The 7792-nt window shown below is 40.9% G+C and overlaps 1 pseudogene; it reads left to right on the top strand.

Annotated features, from left to right (window-relative positions):
- Positions 1-1904: 1904 nt before the first annotated feature.
- Positions 1905-3771, top strand: LOC119251543 (nucleolin-like; annotated as a pseudogene).
- The last annotated feature ends 4021 nt before the right edge of the window (positions 3772-7792 follow it).

Here is a 7792-nt window from a genome sequence, read left to right as displayed (position 1 = left end):
TTCTGTTAGTGAATCAATCTCCTTGCCATTACCACTCTAAATTCTGCAAAATCCTTTTGACAGTATCTCCTGGAAGTTTGCTAAAATTACTCATTAATGTTAATTTGTATGGTTATGTTAATGTGTATAATCTATATTTGGAAACTTAGTAAATATCCTTTGGTGTACTGCTTGATAATTTGTTTTTAACGATTAATATTTTATGGCATATCTTAATAGTTAGACTGTTGCACCTACATGGGCACTGTCTTATGTTCATATGACTAGCTCTGTGACTTATTTATCTTCTGTCAGGACGTTTGTACCTCAGACCACCTTCAACTATATCCTGCCTTGCTTCTGGCATCCAACAATCTGTTCTTTGTTTCTAGATTTCACCTCTAAGTGAGATCATTCAGTATTTGGTTTCCTGCCTGACTAATTTCACTCAGCATAATCCCCTCCACATCTACCCATGTTGTCCCAAAGGGTAGGATTTCCCTTTTTTATGGCTGAATAATATTCCACTGCATATTTACCACATTCATCAAAGACACTTAGGTTGTTTCCATCTTTGTTTTTTATTTTGAACAAGATGGGGTCACTGGATGGTTTTAAGAACAGAAGAAAGACATGACCTCTCAATTAAAAAGAATGGCCTTGTTTCTTGTGTGGACATACAGAGCAGAAGGAGGGAAAACACTTAAGAAAAGTTATTTGTACAGAGTCTTACAAATAACAAATATGAGTTCAAGAAACTCTTTTTTTTTTTTAATTTATTTATACAAGCACTGGGTACAGTCAGAAGCGCGGGAGGGTGAGAGAATTCACCAGAGCCAGAGCAGGGAACAGAACAGGCAGACTGACAAAATACACTGCTGAGGGGAGCAGCGGGCAAGGCAGGAGAGGTCTGCACGCCATGTGGGACCCGGCAGCTGGGGATTGAACCAGCGCTGCAGAAGCTGCGAGCAGCACTCAACCGCTGCGCCACAAGGGGAGGCCCAAAGAAACTCTTTTCAGAACATTTTTATCAGTTCCACTAATCATCTAAGTTCCACTAATCAAATATTGCTTAGTACTAATAACTAAAATGTAAGTTCTTTCATGTCTATTGATAATACATTACATGTATTGCTTCTTTCTAAACATATTCTAAAAGTCAATCTTTTCATTTTATTCAAAGGTGTGGGTTGGAGAGATAATGTTAGGAAAAAAAAGAGCCCCCCCATTTTTGTCAGCCGGCAGTGACACATCCCTTTCTCTTGTCACTCATGTCTCAGAGGAGAGAAGCAGAACCAGAGGAAAAGGAGTTGGTAGGTGGGTGATAGGGCCATGGAAACAGTTTGCATTTGTTTGAGGTGTGCAGACCTGGCAGAGGAGCCTGTAGCACTCTTTGCAAGTTTGTAGCTGTATATTTTCTGCTATTTTGCAGAAAGCTGAGAGAAAAGGAGAGGGGACCAGAAAAAGTCGTTCTATTGAGTAGACAATGGTGTGAGATGGAAAGAACACAGGGATTACCTGAGTAGGATCTTTGTGCTGCAGATTCCTTATCTGGTGATGTTAGCACCCATCTGATAAAGTGATTTGTGATGAATGGGATACCCACACAAGGCATTTTGCACAGTACCAGGTATGTAAGAAAGACTTAAAGATGTTTACTGTTCTTATGCTCTTTGTTTATTGCTTATGTGTTTGAAACTTCGACTGCATCTCATCACCACCGTAATTTTATTATTTGACTTCACTATAAATCAATGACTGATTTAAACATGGCCTAGTTCTTTCACTATCCACTCAATCTCAAGCTCTGATTGGGGGTCAAACATGTGCATTCTGGAAGCCATCATTGTCCTGTGGCTCCTCGGGGCTCCTCTGGGCCTCTCACCCTACCACATATTCTGCCTTTAGAAGCCACCATCACGGTGATGCTTGCAAAGGCTGGTAAAAATCTAGGTGACCCCAAGAAAATGCTCCTGCTGAAAGAAATAGAAGAAGACAATGAAGAGGAAATGTCATAAGATGAAGAAGATGATGGCAGTGGAGAAGAGATTGTCATCCCTCAGTAAAAAGGCAAGAAGGCTACCACAACTCCAACAAAGAAGGTGTTGGTTTCCCTAACAAAAAAGTGTGTGTTTGCCACATCTAACAAAGCAGTGGTGACCCCTGGCAAAAAGGCAGCAGGAAGCTAGTTACACCAGCCAAAACAGTAACACACCTGGGGAGGAAGCAGCCACACCAGGCAAGACAGTGGCAGCGACACTTGGTATGAAGGAAGCAGTACCCCAGCCAAGGAAGGAAACAATGGCATGAATCCAAAGAAGGAAGGCAGTGACAGGATGGTAATGATGACTGTGAGGAGGATGAGAATGAGGATGAAGATATTTGAGCCAGTAGTGATGAAAGTCACAGGAGCTCCAGCCTCAGATGATGAGTAGGATGAGGATAAGGAGGATGATGATGAAGATGATGCTGACTCTGGAGAAGAAGTTATGGGGTCTTGCACCAGTCAAAGGGAAGAAAGTGCCTGCAAAAGCCGTTCCTGTGAAGTCCAAGAGCAGGGCTGAAGAGGACAAAAAGGAAGATGCGGATGAGACTGTCAAAGAAGCACCTGGAAAATGAAAGAAGGAAAGGCCAAACAGAAAGCTCCTGAAGCCAAGAAGCAAGAGTAGCAGCCACAGAACCAACCACATCTTTCAATCTAAATTGGCTGAATTTAAAACAGGTATTAGTTACTTTTTTTAATTGGTAAAAATGATCTTGCTGTTGTGGATGTCAGAGTTGATGTAGGAAGGAAGTTTGGTTATGTAGATTTTGAATCTGTTGAAGATCTGGAAAAATCCTTGGAACTTACAGGTTTAACAGTCTTTGGCAATGAAATCAAGTTAGAAAAACCAAAGGGGAAGCGTCAGTAAGAAAGATTGAGATGCTGGAACACATTTCTAAAAATCTGCCTTACAGTTATTCAGGATGCATTAAAAGAAGTGTTTGAGGATGCTGTGGAGATCAGATTAGTCGGCAAAGATGTGAAAAGTAAAGGGATTGCTTCTGTTCAATTTAAGATGGAAACTGATGTAGAGAAAACCTTGGGAAAAAAGCAGGAAGCAGAAATTGATGGGTGATCCTTTCCCCTCTATTATACTGGAGAGAAAGGTCAAAGAACACCATAGATGTGGACAGAATAGCACTTGGAGTGGTGAATCCCAATCCTTCTTTCAAGTAACCTTTCCTATGGTGCAACAGAACTCTTCAGAAGTATTTAGGAAGGCAAATATTTTGATCCTAGGGCTTCAGAACCAAAATAGCAAATCTAAAAGGTATGTGGCTATAGAATTTGCTTTATTTGCGATGCAAAGGAAGCTTTACATTTCTTTAATAAAAGGGAAACTGAGGACAGTGATCAGGCCGCAGTTGCTAGGGCCCAGAAATCACCCACGGCAAGAAGATAACCATCCAACACTCTGCCAAGGGTCTATCTGAGGAGACCACAGAGGGGTGGTCTTTTGACAGCTCCATTTGGGGGAGCAGAGTCACTGACCAGGAGACTGGATCCTCAAAGGGTTTGGTTTTATAGTTTCAACAGTGAAGAAGGTACCAAAGCTGCCCAGGTGGCCATGGGAGATAGTGACATTGATGAAGCAAAGTCACTTTGAACTGGGCTAAACTAAGGGTGAAGGTAGCTTTTGGGGTTGCCATGGAAGTGGATTTGGTGGCAAAGGTCAGGAGGCTTTACAGGTGGGTGAGGCTTCCGAGGAGGTGGAGACCACAGCCACAAGGAGAGAAAGCGGGGTTTAGTTTCTTCTATCTGTCTTTCCTTTTTCTGTTTGAAAGGAAGGATGCTGGGGTTTTTACTGCTACCTGATCAACAACTGCCTTCTGAGGACATTCCAAGATAGTATTCAGTCCTTGGAAATCCTTATAGGTAACATTTCAGGGAGAATACACTGTTGGTTTTGAATGGATATCTGAATACACATTTTAAAGATATGTGTGATGAGAGGTAATCTTTTTCTGTAAGCTTTGAATGTATTGTTCCCATCTACAAAGCCATTTTTTCCCCCTACAAACAGGTGCTCTTTCTTTTGCATGGGGCAGGGGTGGAGGTAGAGGGGCTGGGGTGTGTAAAGAAAAGCAGAATGTTTTATGACTTTTGCTTCGGCTACTTTGGGGCAAATTAAAAGTCCTAAATTCTGAAAACAAATAAAAAAAAATGTTACCTTTTATTTTATGTGATTATCAATGCTCCAGATATTATCTAATGAGAAACTAATTTGTGGAGCTTTGTTAAATGGAGGTTAATGCTTAAGACTCCCTTATAAATAATATACCCAATGCCTAGGTTCTCAGCTCTTTTATTGACTTTTATTTAATCTACTTTAGAAGGCTAACCTGCCTTTTCCTGAGGTTCTCTCCACAGGGCATAGTGCTACATGATAGTTCATGCTAGCACAATATTTTTATTTTTATTTATTTTTTAAAAAATTTTTTTTTTTTAAGATTTTTTTTTTAAAGAGGCACGTATTTTATTCATTCATTCATTTGTTTGTTTGTTTGTTTTTGTTCATACATGCACTGGGTACAGGCAGAAGCGCAGGAGGGTGAGAGAATTCACCAGAGCCAGAGCAGAGAGCAGAGCAGGGAGAAGGACCGAAGTACACTGCTAAGGGGAGCAGCGGGCGGCAGGAGAGGTCTGCGTGCCATGTGGGACCCTCCTCCCATGGCAGGATAGCAGTCGGGGATCGAACCGGTGCCGCAGAGGCTGCGGGCAGCTTCGCAACCCAGCGCTCAACTGCTGCACCACCAGGGAGGCCCTATTTTTATTTTTTAAATTAATTTTTTTGGGGGGAAAGATTTATTTTATTTATTTATGCATACAAGAACTGGGGTGTAGGCCCGAGGTGTGGGGGGTGAGAGGATTCACCAGAGACGGCGTGGGGCAGAACAGGAGGATCTGCTGAAATATACTGCTGAGGGAAAAAGTGGGCAAGACAGGAGAGGTCTGCTGTGCCATGTGGGTCAGCTCCCTGGGGGGACTCAACTCATGCTGCAGTGGCTGGAGAGAGCTTGACAGCACTGAGATTTAACCCCTGCACCACCAGGGAGGCCCCCCACAATGTTTTATTTTAAGAAACACAAAAGACTAAAACCAGGCCCAGTACCACATTGAGAGGAAATTCAGCAAGAGGAAGGCGGAGAGTGGCCCTGAGCTCTGCGGGCTGGCTAGGAAGTTAACATTCTCTATCAGCGGTTTGCATCAAAAGAAATACATTCATGTTGACTTTTGAAAAGCAGATTTCATTTTCCATTAGAAAAAGTCACAATTTCCTATTACTTAACAAAAAAAAAAAGTCTAGCAAACCTAGAAAACAAAGTTTGCTTGTTATATTCTCTCATCCCTTAGTGTGTAGTGGAAATACACTAATTTCTATCCATTTAATATTTTGGGGACCCTTCCAGTTTGGGTATAAAATTATACATAGCGGGCCTCCCCGGTGGTGCAGCAGTTGAGCGCTGGGTTGTGAAGCTGCCCACAGTCTCTCCAGAGTTGGTTCAATCCCCAGCTGCACCCCGGCCACCGGAGGAGGGTCCCACATGGCGCGCAGACCTCTCCTGCCGCCCGCTGCTCCCCTCAGCAGTGTGCTTCGGTCCTTCTGCCTGCTCTGCTCCCCGCTCTGGCTCTGGTGAATTCTCTCACCCTCCTGCGCTTCTGACTGTACCCAATGCTTGTATAAATAAATAAAAATAAATCTTTAAAAAAAATTCTCTTGAAGAAAGTGCTTTAAAAAAAATTATACATAGCAAGAACTTTCCAGTATTGTTCATTTTGGGCAATGTTTATTGTTCTCCATTTATAAAACTAAGGCACGATCAATGTAGGAAAATATAAATAAGAAAAGAAGAATCACCTATAATCTTTTTCATCTAGAGATAACTCATGTCAACATCTTGGCTTTGCTTTTGGTGGTTTTTAAGACACATTCCTTTATGGTTACATCAATGAAGTTAGACAATATAGATAACTTTTTACATGATTTGTTCTCTTATCGTAATATCTAAAGAATTTTTTATGCTATTAAAAATTCTTCACTTGTAAGGTCTGCCCAATTCACCAATCTATGTACGTGTCATGGTTTATTCATCTAGTCTCCCATTGCCATAGTTGTCTCTTTTTTTTTGGCCAAAAATGGTGAACATTTTTGTGCACAACCCTTTTGTCAGTTTATTTCCTCAAGATCGGTTTCTGAAAGAGGAATTATGGGCCAAGATGTGTGAAAACTTCTAGAGGTCATGGTGTCTATTGGCAAAGTTCTTTCCAGAAAGATTTAGTATTTGTCCTTAATGGGACTTCACAGCATGATGGGTTTCCTGGCATTTGTTTTTTTTAAAAATATTATTATTTTAGAGGAATTTAAAACATGTTATTCACATTCTGTTTTGAAAAAACAGAGCAACATCAAATATTAGTTATAATTTAGAAAAACTGAAAATAGCCATAAAAAGCAAATTGTTGCCTGGGGTATACAGAAGTAATGTTTAAGAAATGTACATCATACAGTAACATTTTGAAAATCTTTTTTATGTTCTATATATGTCAGATAAGGAAGTCCATTGATAGCCACTGGATTTTTTTCAAACTTTAAGATTAAAAACCATGGCATAAGGAAAAATTAAATAGCAGTGTAGATAATTAAGTTGAAGAAACTTGATTAGAATTGCTTGATTATTATAGGATTCATTATGATTAGAATTACTTGATTATTATAAAAATAATTTTTAAATAATGTATACCTCATTTGAAAATGAATAAATTTTAAAAGACTACTAAAAGAGTTTACGTATTTTTTGTGACTTCCTTTTTCTGAAGGAAAAACTAAGAAGTGGTTGTTTTAAATGGTATTCTGTATTATTTAGAACTGTAGTTCTCAAAGTGGGGTTCCCCAGGCCAGCAGCAGGAGCATGAGCTGCGGGTTTTCTAGAAATGCAAATTCTCAGGCTTTACCAACTAATGAATCAGAAAAATCTGGGAGTGGTGCCTGGCAACCCACTTATCCAACTCTCCTTTAAAACAATCTGATTCTGATATATCCTTAAGTTTGAGCCCCACTGAGAGTTAAAAAGCCCATCAGCTTGCCCACCTTCTCACCACCTCCTGAGTCTACACAGCAACCAGCCATATATTACACAGAATAAGGGATGTTTCTGCGTCACAAGCTTTTCTTATTCACAGTGTCTGGAGATGTCACTCAGTGTGCTACTACATGACTGTACGTGATTAAAGAGGGTATGCAAATATATTAAAATATACATTTTAGAATCTTTTCCCTATTTCTCACTTTATAAGAAGGAGAGATTCTTTATTGCTCCCAGACTTCACAGTGTTAACAGGATACTAGTTGGAGATGCAGAAAAAGGTATGAGAACGAAAGATCACTTTGTTTAAGATAGCCTAGCACTTACCCTGGGAGGTGCGGGAAGCTAGTCTCCTGTAAAGAGATTCTGGGAAATGTACAGGACCCCAGGCTCCCCGCACAGTTGTGAAATAGCTGAGTGAGTGTCGTCTTCAGTCTCTCCAGCTGCCTCCAAGGAGTCCCTCTTTCCAGGCTGCTGATCCTGGTGGTGTGGGCGGTAGCTCCCCTTTGCTGAGAACCTCAAAAGGCATTGCATCACTGAACTCCCCAAGTGCATGCACCAGGTGAAGGTGCCTCTTAAAAACAACTAAGACTCAGAGAGGTAAAATAACCTGCCCAACACCACGGAGATGGGAGTCAAGAGCAAGTCAGACCAGACCTGCTTGATTCCGCTGGTTACGATCTCT

The sequence above is a fragment of the Talpa occidentalis genome, unplaced genomic scaffold (assembly GCF_014898055.3).
Source record: "Talpa occidentalis isolate TD23 unplaced genomic scaffold, MPIMG_talOcc4v2.1 talOcc4.2, whole genome shotgun sequence".
Classification (NCBI taxonomy): Eukaryota; Metazoa; Chordata; class Mammalia; order Eulipotyphla; family Talpidae; genus Talpa; species Talpa occidentalis.
Note: the sequence above shows the minus strand (reverse complement) of the source record. Positions and strands in the feature narration are given on the sequence as shown.